The 12,537-nt window shown below is 63.9% G+C and overlaps 4 non-coding genes across 4 annotated transcripts; all 4 read right to left on the bottom strand.

Annotated features, from left to right (window-relative positions):
• Window positions 1-688: 688 nt before the first annotated feature.
• LOC142876516 (5S ribosomal RNA) lies at window positions 689-807 on the bottom strand. Its single transcript, XR_012923417.1, has one exon. It is a non-coding gene; the product is annotated as a 5S ribosomal RNA (ribosomal RNA).
• Window positions 808-4,327: 3,520 nt separating this feature from the next.
• Window positions 4,328-4,446, bottom strand: LOC142876515 (5S ribosomal RNA). Its single transcript, XR_012923416.1, has one exon. It is a non-coding gene; the product is annotated as a 5S ribosomal RNA (ribosomal RNA).
• A 3,522-nt stretch (window positions 4,447-7,968) lies between these two features.
• LOC142876514 (5S ribosomal RNA) lies at window positions 7,969-8,087 on the bottom strand. The gene has a single exon (XR_012923415.1). It is a non-coding gene; the product is annotated as a 5S ribosomal RNA (ribosomal RNA).
• Window positions 8,088-11,611: 3,524 nt separating this feature from the next.
• LOC142876512 (5S ribosomal RNA) lies at window positions 11,612-11,730 on the bottom strand. Its single transcript, XR_012923413.1, has one exon. It is a non-coding gene; the product is annotated as a 5S ribosomal RNA (ribosomal RNA).
• Between the last annotated feature and the right edge of the window lie 807 nt (window positions 11,731-12,537).

Raw genomic sequence — 12,537 nt, 5'->3', positions numbered from 1 at the left:
CACTTGAGGCTCTGACCCGAGGGGGGAGGCTGGGAGAGGGCAACGTACCCGACCTTAACATTGGTACCCCCACAATACGCTGGAACGACATCAGAGGTAAATGAATAAGAACACAGGGGGGAGGGGGGCACGGGCAACACATGTCACCTTAATACTTGGACTCCCATCATCTGCTTGAAAAGAGAGAGAAAAGAAAATGCAATCATAGAGATAAGAGACACTTTTTAAAAATAATGAATCCGAAGAGAAAAGTAAAAGGAGGCCTGTGGAGCAGGTCTGGGTGCGACTCCGGATCCCCCAACATCAGGTGCCACCACCAAAGATTCCTACGTGTAGCCCATAGAACCCCAAAAGCAACGGGACGAGTTCTGGTCACATACTCCCTCCAAATGACATCCTGGCCTTCTTCTGGAACTCCCTCCCCTCTCAGACTCTCAAGGTTTCCTCCAGCGTGTCGGTTCCCACAGAGCAGACCTTTGGTCTGAGACCTGACAGTCCAGAAGCCACGCATGCTGCCGCGTGACGGCGGTGTCGCGGCTTGGGACAAGAGGAGGCCCCACGGTGCGGGCTGGGGCGCCAGGCACCGCGGCGGGCGCTGAGGGTGGGGGTGACCCCCACCCCGGGCCGCCGCCTCGCTCCCAGAGAGGGGACAGAACAAGAGGCAAAACAAAAAAAAAAAAAAAGAAGAAGCCTACGGCACCCGGTATTCCCAGGCGGTCTCCCATCCAAGTACTAACCAGGCCCGACCCTGCTTAGCTTCCGAGACCAGACGAGGTCGGGCGCGTTCAGGGTGGTGTGGCCCTAGACGGCGGAGGGCGCCCCTGCCCCGCTCAAGAAGCCGAGCCTCTCTGCGCTTCCCCGCCGCCTCCTCCCGCCCCAGGCCCCGCACCGGCGCTGACCCGCGCCGGGCCGGGCCTGTTGAGTTCACCGGCCGGGTCCGGCGGGCTCCGAGGGACGGGGGTGACAGGCGGGGCGGGGCGGGCAGGGAGCGGTGGGCCGGGGTGGGGGGCTGTCTCTCTATACACACACACACACACACACACACACTCACACTCACACAAGATGCGCCTCCACGGCTGGACTCGCCAAGGTGGAGACCTTCCAGCCCCCTTCCTCTCCTCGCCTGGCCTCCTTCACCTACCCGCCCCCCACCCCCAGCTCGTGGCCGCCCCCGCCGCCGCCGCCGCCGCCGCCGCCGATTGCGCACGCGCGGATCGCCCGCCCTTTGACCCCAGGCAGGGGCCGCCCTCCCCGACAACCCCTTTCAGCTGGGCCCCCCACCCTGTGGGTGGGCTGCCGCCTATTCCCCCGGGCCCCGGGCTGGGGCACAGCGCATGGGGGAGGGGAGCGAGTGTATGGGGCGTCTCTCTCTCTCTCTAGGGATGTGTCCCATGGGTGGGGTGGCGTGGTTTGTGGGGCGCTGAAGAAATCAGTCCCCTCCATCTCCTACCTCTGGAAAACGCCCAAGCCCTTGGAGAACTGCCGGCAACGCGACCGGGGGGGCCGGGACCCTCCTCTGTGTCCTCCTGTGGCCCAGTCCAAGGGGCCGGGGCCTGGGCCTGGCCGGGGCTGCATTGGACCCCGACCACCCTGGCGTGTGGACTCGCTAAAAATCGGCCATTAGATATTGGATTCCAGCTTCATTGAGGTCATTTCACTAATGAGTGCACCGGAAAGAGTTTCCTAATCCATCTGTGAGGGTGGCAACTGAAAGAGAATTTTAAAGCTGACAGAATAGGCGAGGAAAGGCATAGGAGATTTCCACACCCAGTAAGGAAGCCTTTCCCGAAATGGAAGAAAGAAACGAGCAAACAGAAACACCGGTAGCCCGCCAGGATCAGAGTCTGCCCCCGAGAGAAAGTACCCTGACCAGGTTCACCCGTGGGTGGGTGGCGAGCTAGCGGCATTCAGAAGAGCGAGGCCCGCAGTCTGTGCAGAAGACACCTGCACTCGGGTGTGTGTGTGGCGGCACGATTCACAAGCAGCTCCAGATGTTAAGCCAAGGAGAAGCCAGGGAGTTCCCAACGCCCCAGGTGTCCTCAGCCCACGACTGGCTGCTGGGGGAATGCGAAGCCCGGCTCCTTGTCTCAGAGCGGGACAACCAGGAGGTGTGACGTACACCCCGGGGTTCCCAGGAGGATCAGGCTGAAGCTGGGACTTGGCCTGAAAGTGTCCCCTCGCATGGCCACCCCCTTCCCCTTCCTGCTCCTCTACTCCTGGTGCCCCTCCATCCAGGGGCCAGACCTTAAAGAGTCACCCGCAAGAGAATCCTGGTCCCAAAGGAGCCTTCTGGGGGACCCGTGCTGAGAGAGGTTGTGGGCATGGCCCGCTGGGGCTCTGCCCGACCCAGGGCTGAGAGATGCAACCTCCCAGCTCTGGGTCCCTGCAGGGGAAGCGTTGGCAAGCACAGGGCCAGTCCTCCAAAGGCCCAGGTGCAGGGAGCCCAGGCCAAGCAGCCTGTGGAAGAAGCCACCCCGGGAAGACGACTGCAGGCCACGGCCCTTCCCACCTCCTCCTCCTCCTCCTCCTGCTCCTCCACCCCCACCGACCTCCCACCCCCCACCCCCGACATGGCGCAGGGCTCAGAGACACCTCAGACACTTGCTACCCAAAGTGCAAAGGGCATCAGTTGCTCCTCCAAACCCCCCCCCCTGCCCAGCAGACCGCGTCGTCCAGCCAGCCCCCGGGCCTCCCTGGGGTGCCCAGCACAAAAGTGCAGACAACCACCGGACCCTCAATCTCAGTTTTCGGATGTTTTTGCCACTCTAAGGACCCGCAGGCCAGCTGGGCCTTCTGGCAGGACAGAGAGCCCCGGAATCCGACGTGGAGAGCTGGGTGTACGTCCCCACGAGGAGGCGGTCCCCACCTCCGCGGCTCTCCCCTTGCGGGGGGGGGGTGAAAGCAGCCACGGGGCCTCGGAGAAGACACCAGGCTGGGCGCCCGCCCCACAGTGGGGGCACGTCCCCCGCAGGCCACTTAGCGACGGCCGCCGGCCGGCGGACGGTTGGGTGGCGCGAGACGCTGCGGCCGCCCTGCTACCGGGTTCCTGGGAGGGCGTCCTGGAACCAGCGTCCACACCAAGCCCTTGGAAGGCCCAGGCGACGGAGGAGCCCCGTCAGGCAGGGGCCGAGGACGGTGACGGCCCGGGCGGGGAGGAGCGTGTCAGGCAGGGGCAGAGGACGGTGACAGGTGACAGGCCGGGCGGGAAGGAGTCAGTCAGGCAGGGGCCGAGGAGGAGACGGGCTGGGTAAGGGTTAGGGTTAGAGTCAGGGCACAAGTCACAATCGCAAAGACCTGGAAGCGACCCGAGTGCCCATCGACCCACGAGTGCGTAAATGAAATGTGGCGCGTGGACACCACGGAGTGCTATTCAGCTAGGAGGAGCAGCGGTGAGAGGGCACCTCTCGTGGTTCTCCTGGCCAGAGCTGGAACCCGTTCCAGTAAGCCAGGTAGCCCAAGAATGGACACACGAGCACCACGTGCTCGCGCTCACCAGCAAATGGGTACGAACCGATGGACACCTAAGTGGACACAGAGGAATCACCTTCATCGGGTGGGTGTCGGGCGGGTGGGGGGAGGGGATGGGCATACACCTCCATTAGGAATGGGGTGGGTGCGCACCGACTGGGGCATGGGCGCACTTGAGGCTCTGACCCGAGGGGGGAGGCTGGGAGAGGGCAACGTACCCGACCTTAACATTGGTACCCCCACAATACGCTGGAACGACATCAGAGGTAAATGAATAAGAACACAGGGGGGAGGGGGGCACGGGCAACACATGTCACCTTAATACTTGGACTCCCATCATCTGCTTGAAAAGAGAGAGAAAAGAAAATGCAATCATAGAGATAAGAGACACTTTTTAAAAATAATGAATCCGAAGAGAAAAGTAAAAGGAGGCCTGTGGAGCAGGTCTGGGTGCGACTCCGGATCCCCCAACATCAGGTGCCACCACCAAAGATTCCTACGTGTAGCCCATAGAACCCCAAAAGCAACGGGACGAGTTCTGGTCACATACTCCCTCCAAATGACATCCTGGCCTTCTTCTGGAACTCCCTCCCCTCTCAGACTCTCAAGGTTTCCTCCAGCGTGTCGGTTCCCACAGAGCAGACCTTTGGTCTGAGACCTGACAGTCCAGAAGCCACGCATGCTGCCGCGTGACGGCGGTGTCGCGGCTTGGGACAAGAGGAGGCCCCACGGTGCGGGCTGGGGCGCCAGGCACCGCGGCGGGCGCTGAGGGTGGGGGTGACCCCCACCCCGGGCCGCCGCCTCGCTCCCAGAGAGGGGACAGAACAAGAGGCAAAACAAAAAAAAAAAAAAAAGAAGAAGCCTACGGCACCCGGTATTCCCAGGCGGTCTCCCATCCAAGTACTAACCAGGCCCGACCCTGCTTAGCTTCCGAGACCAGACGAGGTCGGGCGCGTTCAGGGTGGTGTGGCCCTAGACGGCGGAGGGCGCCCCTGCCCCGCTCAAGAAGCCGAGCCTCTCTGCGCTTCCCCGCCGCCTCCTCCCGCCCCAGGCCCCGCACCGGCGCTGACCCGCGCCGGGCCGGGCCTGTTGAGTTCACCGGCCGGGTCCGGCGGGCTCCGAGGGACGGGGGTGACAGGCGGGGCGGGGCGGGCAGGGAGCGGTGGGCCGGGGTGGGGGGCTGTCTCTCTATACACACACACACACACACACACACACTCACACTCACACAAGATGCGCCTCCACGGCTGGACTCGCCAAGGTGGAGACCTTCCAGCCCCCTTCCTCTCCTCGCCTGGCCTCCTTCACCTACCCGCCCCCCACCCCCAGCTCGTGGCCGCCCCCGCCGCCGCCGCCGCCGCCGCCGCCGCCGCCGATTGCGCACGCGCGGATCGCCCGCCCTTTGACCCCAGGCAGGGGCCGCCCTCCCCGACAACCCCTTTCAGCTGGGCCCCCCACCCTGTGGGTGGGCTGCCGCCTATTCCCCCGGGCCCCGGGCTGGGGCACAGCGCATGGGGGAGGGGAGCGAGTGTATGGGGCGTCTCTCTCTCTCTCTAGGGATGTGTCCCATGGGTGGGGTGGCGTGGTTTGTGGGGCGCTGAAGAAATCAGTCCCCTCCATCTCCTACCTCTGGAAAACGCCCAAGCCCTTGGAGAACTGCCGGCAACGCGACCGGGGGGGCCGGGACCCTCCTCTGCGTCCTCCTGTGGCCCAGTCCAAGGGGCCGGGGCCTGGGCCTGGCCGGGGCTGCATTGGACCCCGACCACCCTGGCGTGTGGACTCGCTAAAAATCGGCCATTAGATATTGGATTCCAGCTTCATTGAGGTCATTTCACTAATGAGTGCACCGGAAAGAGTTTCCTAATCCATCTGTGAGGGTGGCAACTGAAAGAGAATTTTAAAGCTGACAGAATAGGCGAGGAAAGGCATAGGAGATTTCCACACCCAGTAAGGAAGCCTTTCCCGAAATGGAAGAAAGAAACGAGCAAACAGAAACACCGGTAGCCCGCCAGGATCAGAGTCTGCCCCCGAGAGAAAGTACCCTGACCAGGTTCACCCGTGGGTGGGTGGCGAGCTAGCGGCATTCAGAAGAGCGAGGCCCGCAGTCTGTGCAGAAGACACCTGCACTCGGGTGTGTGTGTGGCGGCACGATTCACAAGCAGCTCCAGATGTTAAGCCAAGGAGAAGCCAGGGAGTTCCCAACGCCCCAGGTGTCCTCAGCCCACGACTGGCTGCTGGGGGAATGCGAAGCCCGGCTCCTTGTCTCAGAGCGGGACAACCAGGAGGTGTGACGTACACCCCGGGGTTCCCAGGAGGATCAGGCTGAAGCTGGGACTTGGCCTGAAAGTGTCCCCTCGCATGGCCACCCCCTTCCCCTTCCTGCTCCTCTACTCCTGGTGCCCCTCCATCCAGGGGCCAGACCTTAAAGAGTCACCCGCAAGAGAATCCTGGTCCCAAAGGAGCCATCTGGGGGACCCGTGCTGAGAGAGGTTGTGGGCATGGCCCGCTGGGGCTCTGCCCGACCCAGGGCTGAGAGATGCAACCTCCCAGCTCTGGGTCCCTGCAGGGGAAGCGTTGGCAAGCACAGGGCCAGTCCTCCAAAGGCCCAGGTGCAGGGAGCCCAGGCCAAGCAGCCTGTGGAAGAAGCCACCCCGGGAAGACGACTGCAGGCCACGGCCCTTCCCACCTCCTCCTCCTCCTCCTCCTGCTCCTCCACCCCCACCGACCTCCCACCCCCCACCCCCGACATGGCGCATGGCTCAGAGACACCTCAGACACTTGCTACCCAAAGTGCAAAGGGCATCAGTTGCTCCTCCAAACCCCCCCCCTGCCCAGCAGACCGCGTCGTCCAGCCAGCCCCCGGGCCTCCATGGGGTGCCCAGCACAAAAGTGCAGACAACCACCGGACCCTCAATCTCAGTTTTCGGATGTTTTGGCCACTCTAAGGACCCGCAGGCCAGCTGGGCCTTCTGGCAGGACAGAGAGCCCCGGAATCCGACGTGGAGAGCTGGGTGTACGTCCCCACGAGGAGGCGGTCCCCACCTCCGTGGCTCTCCCCTTGCGGGGGGGGGGAAAGCAGCCACGGGGCCTCGGAGAAGACACCAGGCTGGGCGCCCGCCCCACAGTGGGGGCACGTCCCCCGCAGGCCACTTAGCGACGGCCGCCGGCCGGCGGACGGTTGGGTGGCGCGAGACGCTGCGGCCGCCCTGCTACCGGGTTCCTGGGAGGGCGTCCTGGAACCAGCGTCCACACCAAGCCCTTGGAAGGCCCAGGCGACGGAGGAGCCCCGTCAGGCAGGGGCCGAGGACGGTGACGGCCCGGGCGGGGAGGAGCGTGTCAGGCAGGGGCAGAGGACGGTGACAGGTGACAGGCCGGGCGGGAAGGAGTCAGTCAGGCAGGGGCCGAGGAGGAGACGGGCTGGGTAAGGGTTAGGGTTAGAGTCAGGGCACAAGTCACAATCGCAAAGACCTGGAAGCGACCCGAGTGCCCATCGACCCACGAGTGCGTAAATGAAATGTGGCGCGTGGACACCACGGAGTGCTATTCAGCTAGGAGGAGCAGCGGTGAGAGGGCACCTCTCGTGGTTCTCCTGGCCAGAGCTGGAACCCGTTCCAGTAAGCCAGGTAGCCCAAGAATGGACACACGAGCACCACGTGCTCGCGCTCACCAGCAAATGGGTACGAACCGATGGACACCTAAGTGGACACAGAGGAATCACCTTCATCGGGTGGGTGTCGGGCGGGTGGGGGGAGGGGATGGGCATACACCTCCATTAGGAATGGGGTGGGTGCGCACCGACTGGGGCATGGGCGCACTTGAGGCTCTGACCCGAGGGGGGAGGCAGGGAGAGGGCAACGTACCCGACCCTAACATTGGTACCCCCACAATACGCTGGAACGACATCAGAGGTAAATGAATAAGAACACAGGGGGGAGGGGGGCACGGGCAACACATGTCACCTTAATACTTGGACTCCCATCATCTGCTTGAAAAGAGAGAGAAAAGAAAATGCAATCATAGAGATAAGAGACACTTTTTAAAAATAATGAATCCGAAGAGAAAAGTAAAAGGAGGCCTGTGGAGCAGGTCTGGGTGCGACTCCGGATCCCCCAACATCAGGTGCCACCACCAAAGATTCCTACGTGTAGCCCATAGAACCCCAAAAGCAACGGGACGAGTTCTGGTCACATACTCCCTCCAAATGACATCCTGGCCTTCTTCTGGAACTCCCTCCCCTCTCAGACTCTCAAGGTTTCCTCCAGCGTGTCGGTTCCCACAGAGCAGACCTTTGGTCTGAGACCTGACAGTCCAGAAGCCACGCATGCTGCCGCGTGACGGCGGTGTCGCGGCTTGGGACAAGAGGAGGCCCCACGGTGCGGGCTGGGGCGCCAGGCACCGCGGCGGGCGCTGAGGGTGGGGGTGACCCCCACCCCGGGCCGCCGCCTCGCTCCCAGAGAGGGGACAGAACAAGAGGCAAAACAAAAAAAAAAAAAAAGAAGAAGCCTACGGCACCCGGTATTCCCAGGCGGTCTCCCATCCAAGTACTAACCAGGCCCGACCCTGCTTAGCTTCCGAGACCAGACGAGGTCGGGCGCGTTCAGGGTGGTGTGGCCCTAGACGGCGGAGGGCGCCCCTGCCCCGCTCAAGAAGCCGAGCCTCTCTGCGCTTCCCCGCCGCCTCCTCCCGCCCCAGGCCCCGCACCGGCGCTGACCCGCGCCGGGCCGGGCCTGTTGAGTTCACCGGCCGGGTCCGGCGGGCTCCGAGGGACGGGGGTGACAGGCGGGGCGGGGCGGGCAGGGAGCGGTGGGCCGGGGTGGGGGGCTGTCTCTCTATACACACACACACACACACACACACACTCACACTCACACAAGATGCGCCTCCACGGCTGGACTCGCCAAGGTGGAGACCTTCCAGCCCCCTTCCTCTCCTCGCCTGGCCTCCTTCACCTACCCGCCCCCCACCCCCAGCTCGTGGCCGCCCCCGCCGCCGCCGCCGCCGCCGCCGCCGCCGCCGATTGCGCACGCGCGGATCGCCCGCCCTTTGACCCCAGGCAGGGGCCGCCCTCCCCGACAACCCCTTTCAGCTGGGCCCCCCACCCTGTGGGTGGGCTGCCGCCTATTCCCCCGGGCCCCGGGCTGGGGCACAGCGCATGGGGGAGGGGAGCGAGTGTATGGGGCGTCTCTCTCTCTCTCTAGGGATGTGTCCCATGGGTGGGGTGGCGTGGTTTGTGGGGCGCTGAAGAAATCAGTCCCCTCCATCTCCTACCTCTGGAAAACGCCCAAGCCCTTGGAGAACTGCCGGCAACGCGACCGGGGGGGCCGGGACCCTCCTCTGCGTCCTCCTGTGGCCCAGTCCAAGGGGCCGGGGCCTGGGCCTGGCCGGGGCTGCATTGGACCCCGACCACCCTGGCGTGTGGACTCGCTAAAAATCGGCCATTAGATATTGGATTCCAGCTTCATTGAGGTCATTTCACTAATGAGTGCACCGGAAAGAGTTTCCTAATCCATCTGTGAGGGTGGCAACTGAAAGAGAATTTTAAAGCTGACAGAATAGGCGAGGAAAGGCATAGGAGATTTCCACACCCAGTAAGGAAGCCTTTCCCGAAATGGAAGAAAGAAACGAGCAAACAGAAACACCGGTAGCCCGCCAGGATCAGAGTCTGCCCCCGAGAGAAAGTACCCTGACCAGGTTCACCCGTGGGTGGGTGGCGAGCTAGCGGCATTCAGAAGAGCGAGGCCCGCAGTCTGTGCAGAAGACACCTGCACTCGGGTGTGTGTGTGGCGGCACGATTCACAAGCAGCTCCAGATGTTAAGCCAAGGAGAAGCCAGGGAGTTCCCAACGCCCCAGGTGTCCTCAGCCCACGACTGGCTGCTGGGGGAATGCGAAGCCCGGCTCCTTGTCTCAGAGCGGGACAACCAGGAGGTGTGACGTACACCCCGGGGTTCCCAGGAGGATCAGGCTGAAGCTGGGACTTGGCCTGAAAGTGTCCCCTCGCATGGCCACCCCCTTCCCCTTCCTGCTCCTCTACTCCTGGTGCCCCTCCATCCAGGGGCCAGACCTTAAAGAGTCACCCGCAAGAGAATCCTGGTCCCAAAGGAGCCTTCTGGGGGACCCGTGCTGAGAGAGGTTGTGGGCATGGCCCGCTGGGGCTCTGCCCGACCCAGGGCTGAGAGATGCAACCTCCCAGCTCTGGGTCCCTGCAGGGGAAGCGTTGGCAAGCACAGGGCCAGTCCTCCAAAGGCCCAGGTGCAGGGAGCCCAGGCCAAGCAGCCTGTGGAAGAAGCCACCCCGGGAAGACGACTGCAGGCCACGGCCCTTCCCACCTCCTCCTCCTCCTCCTCCTGCTCCTCCACCCCCACCGACCTCCCACCCCCCACCCCCGACATGGCGCAGGGCTCAGAGACACCTCAGACACTTGCTACCCAAAGTGCAAAGGGCATCAGTTGCTCCTCCAAACCCCCCCCCCTGCCCAGCAGACCGCGTCGTCCAGCCAGCCCCCGGGCCTCCCTGGGGTGCCCAGCACAAAAGTGCAGACAACCACCGGACCCTCAATCTCAGTTTTCGGATGTTTTTGCCACTCTAAGGACCCGCAGGCCAGCTGGGCCTTCTGGCAGGACAGAGAGCCCCGGAATCCGACGTGGAGAGCTGGGTGTACGTCCCCACGAGGAGGCGGTCCCCACCTCCGCGGCTCTCCCCTTGCGGGGGGGGGTGAAAGCAGCCACGGGGCCTCGGAGAAGACACCAGGCTGGGCGCCCGCCCCACAGTGGGGGCACGTCCCCCGCAGGCCACTTAGCGACGGCCGCCGGCCGGCGGACGGTTGGGTGGCGCGAGACGCTGCGGCCGCCCTGCTACCGGGTTCCTGGGAGGGCGTCCTGGAACCAGCGTCCACACCAAGCCCTTGGAAGGCCCAGGCGACGGAGGAGCCCCGTCAGGCAGGGGCCGAGGACGGTGACGGCCCGGGCGGGGAGGAGCGTGTCAGGCAGGGGCAGAGGACGGTGACAGGTGACAGGCCGGGCGGGAAGGAGTCAGTCAGGCAGGGGCCGAGGAGGAGACGGGCTGGGTAAGGGTTAGGGTTAGAGTCAGGGCACAAGTCACAATCGCAAAGACCTGGAAGCGACCCGAGTGCCCATCGACCCACGAGTGCGTAAATGAAATGTGGCGCGTGGACACCACGGAGTGCTATTCAGCTAGGAGGAGCAGCGGTGAGAGGGCACCTCTCGTGGTTCTCCTGGCCAGAGCTGGAACCCGTTCCAGTAAGCCAGGTAGCCCAAGAATGGACACACGAGCACCACGTGCTCGCGCTCACCAGCAAATGGGTACGAACCGATGGACACCTAAGTGGACACAGAGGAATCACCTTCATCGGGTGGGTGTCGGGCGGGTGGGGGGAGGGGATGGGCATACACCTCCATTAGGAATGGGGTGGGTGCGCACCGACTGGGGGATGGGCGCACTTGAGGCTCTGACCCGAGGGGGGAGGCAGGGAGAGGGCAACGTACCCGACCCTAACATTGGTACCCCCACAATACGCTGGAACGACATCAGAGGTAAATGAATAAGAACACAGGGGGGAGGGGGGCACGGGCAACACATGTCACCTTAATACTTGGACTCCCATCATCTGCTTGAAAAGAGAGAGAAAAGAAAATGCAATCATAGAGATAAGAGACACTTTTTAAAAATAATGAATCCGAAGAGAAAAGTAAAAGGAGGCCTGTGGAGCAGGTCTGGGTGCGACTCCGGATCCCCCAACATCAGGTGCCACCACCAAAGATTCCTACGTGTAGCCCATAGAACCCCAAAAGCAACGGGACGAGTTCTGGTCACATACTCCCTCCAAATGACATCCTGGCCTTCTTCTGGAACTCCCTCCCCTCTCAGACTCTCAAGGTTTCCTCCAGCGTGTCGGTTCCCACAGAGCAGACCTTTGGTCTGAGACCTGACAGTCCAGAAGCCACGCATGCTGCCGCGTGACGGCGGTGTCGCGGCTTGGGACAAGAGGAGGCCCCACGGTGCGGGCTGGGGCGCCAGGCACCGCGGCGGGCGCTGAGGGTGGGGGTGACCCCCACCCCGGGCCGCCGCCTCGCTCCCAGAGAGGGGACAGAACAAGAGGCAAAACAAAAAAAAAAAAAAAGAAGAAGCCTACGGCACCCGGTATTCCCAGGCGGTCTCCCATCCAAGTACTAACCAGGCCCGACCCTGCTTAGCTTCCGAGACCAGACGAGGTCGGGCGCGTTCAGGGTGGTGTGGCCCTAGACGGCGGAGGGCGCCCCTGCCCCGCTCAAGAAGCCGAGCCTCTCTGCGCTTCCCCGCCGCCTCCTCCCGCCCCAGGCCCCGCACCGGCGCTGACCCGCGCCGGGCCGGGCCTGTTGAGTTCACCGGCCGGGTCCGGCGGGCTCCGAGGGACGGGGGTGACAGGCGGGGCGGGGCGGGCAGGGAGCGGTGGGCCGGGGTGGGGGGCTGTCTCTCTATACACACACACACACACACACACACACACTCACACTCACACTCACACAAGATGCGCCTCCACGGCTGGACTCGCCAAGGTGGAGACCTTCCAGCCCCCTTCCTCTCCTCGCCTGGCCTCCTTCACCTACCCGCCCCCCACCCCCAGCTCGTGGCCGCCCCCGCCGCCGCCGCCGCCGATTGCGCACGCGCGGATCGCCCGCCCTTTGACCCCAGGCAGGGGCCGCCCTCCCCGACAACCCCTTTCAGCTGGGCCCCCCACCCTGTGGGTGGGCTGCCGCCTATTCCCCCGGGCCCCGGGCTGGGGCACAGCGCATGGGGGAGGGGAGCGAGTGTATGGGGCGTCTCTCTCTCTCTCTAGGGATGTGTCCCATGGGTGGGGTGGCGTGGTTTGTGGGGCGCTGAAGAAATCAGTCCCCTCCATCTCCTACCTCTGGAAAACGCCCAAGCCCTTGGAGAACTGCCGGCAACGCGACCGGGGGGGCCGGGACCCTCCTCTGTGTCCTCCTGTGGCCCAGTCCAAGGGGCCGGGGCCTGGGCCTGGCCGGGGCTGCATTGGACCCCGACCACCCTGGCGTGTGGACTCGCTAAAAATC

Source organism: Microcebus murinus, chromosome 15 (genome assembly GCF_040939455.1).
Source record: "Microcebus murinus isolate Inina chromosome 15, M.murinus_Inina_mat1.0, whole genome shotgun sequence".
Classification (NCBI taxonomy): Eukaryota; Metazoa; Chordata; class Mammalia; order Primates; family Cheirogaleidae; genus Microcebus; species Microcebus murinus.
This window is presented reverse-complemented; position numbering and strand designations above follow the sequence as displayed.